The following is a 2,311-nucleotide window of genomic DNA, read 5'->3' on the forward strand; positions in this document are numbered from 1 at the left end:
CAGTTGTCATTAACTTGCGACTCTTTTATTTCATTTCCAAGAAAACGTCTATGACAGCAATCAATTAATACATAGTTTAAACAAAAAAATAGATGATGTTTTAAGTGGCCGTTGAAAGCTCACTCAACAGTTGGCTGAGGACTTGTTGCGCACGCAACTCGCTTCGATGAATACATTAAAACTATTATCATCCGCGTAAGTGACGGATGAATGGAAATTTAATCGGATATTTATGTACTCTTCCCCCTCCCCTGCGAATATTCGATAACTTGGATCGAGTGTACAGGGAACCTCCTTTACCGCGAACACTTACATATATTTTAACATAGCACCTAGTAACATAGTAAGATAAATGCCAATTAGAGACTAATTATAAGAAAATACTCGGTGAGTATGTACTATAATAATGTTATGTAATAAAAGTTATTATGACTTGTTTACACATTTCGTCGGCGCGTGTTATGACACTTGACCACGTGACACCAAAATGTGTCTCAGATTCCAGAACGTTTTTATAGTTTCACACATACCTATAGTAAGCACAAAATTGGCTGTTGTTGTGTAAAGCTCGGAAGAACGAACGAATAACGAATTCGATACAAGCTTGTTAAAAAAGAGAATCTTTCTTAAATGTGACGTACACACAGCTGACCTACATAATATAGTTGTACGTAAGAGTAGACACGTTACATGTTGGCATTTTGCAGGTGGTCCGCGGCAAGATGAGCTCGCAGTGCCTGTGGCACGCGTGCCGCGCACTCTCCGCCGGCCTGCTACTCATGCTGCTCGGCTCCGCTATGGCGGTCATAGGTACTATGGTTTTCTAATAATAATGCCCGCCTTAATGACCATCTGCCAAAATTCCCTGCTATAAGACACACACAAAACTGTTTCTATTAATACATAACGAATTCCCAACACTTTAAAATAAAATCATGTATTCTAAGAAGTCATAGTGACACGGGCAAACAAATCTAAGCAAATCATTACTTCATGAACTTTCTAAATGTAAACAAATAAAAAACATGTCTACCCCTTTCAAATTCCAGTATTAGCGTAATGTGCAAAAGTAAATTTCATATAAGAAATTGAAGTGCAAGTAAATAAATTTATCATAATCTCATTGAAATTAGTTAACCTGGAAATGCCATGTACCGACAGCACCGAGCTCGTGTTGACACAATTCAATATGTTCTAGATATGTTAACTTAAACTCAATAGTGCTACAAATGCCTACATAGTATATCAACATGAAAAAATGTAAATATTATAAATGCCTATAACTTCTTTGGCGTTTAACATACCTAAAATCTAATTTATTTATCAAAATTAAAGCGTAACAGAAATTTTAATTAAGATAAGATAATTTTAATTAGAAAAAATGTTAAAAGCTGGTGTAAACATTTGCTTCAATGAAATTCTCATGAGACGTTCTTTAATTATTTTAATTAAAATGTGCATTTGATTTGTACACGCGCTCCCAGACGGACTTATACTACTGCACTCCTACATATGTAGCACTCTCGCATCGAGTAGGCGGAATTTTTCCTACTTAAATATTAATTTTACTAGGTTTACTACAAATGTATGTAATAGTTTCGAATTGTAATTAAATCGTGCCGGAAGTGTGGCTGGAGCCGGATCGACACTGGGCTCCCAGCGCTTGCTGACGCTTCCGGCCGCCGCGCCGCTTCCGGGCCGCGCTGATGCCGGCTCGTGCATGTTACAAAAGAATTTACATTGTCACTGAATGTCATTTTACAAAACGCATATGCAAAAGTCGAGTAAAAATTAAGTAACAATGGTTTAATATAGTTTATTCTGTTTTAAAACTAATATTAAAGTGATTTTTTTAGGTATTTGTTATTACTGACTTTTGATTTTATCCACACAATAGTCCAACAATGCCTGACGTAGTATAAAAAAAGTAGTTAAGTAATTATGTTTGATTTGCTATAACTTTTGTATGTGTTTTAGGTTACTACGCAGACATATTGTCCGTGGCGCAAGAGATACGTGGCAATGCAACCGTGTCGGTTAAAGATGAGGCTAGGGGGTTTCACCTCAATAACCTTTCATACGCTGGGCCTATTGTCATGGGATTTGGAGGTAATGCATAAATACTTAACTATTCAAATAACTAATTAAATGCACGATTTATTTAAAATCAAATCTATTTTAAATAGCACTAATAAAAATCTTAATTATTATATGTTTCTCCTGTAATAAAATTAGATAATTATGTTAATAATAAATTTTAAAATCATTGACTTATCAGGTTTTATAGTAGTGGCTGCTTGCGTCATGACAT

The sequence above is a fragment of the Papilio polytes genome, unplaced genomic scaffold (genome assembly GCF_000836215.1).
Source record: "Papilio polytes unplaced genomic scaffold, Ppol_1.0 DF821067.1, whole genome shotgun sequence".
Classification (NCBI taxonomy): domain Eukaryota; kingdom Metazoa; phylum Arthropoda; class Insecta; order Lepidoptera; family Papilionidae; genus Papilio; species Papilio polytes.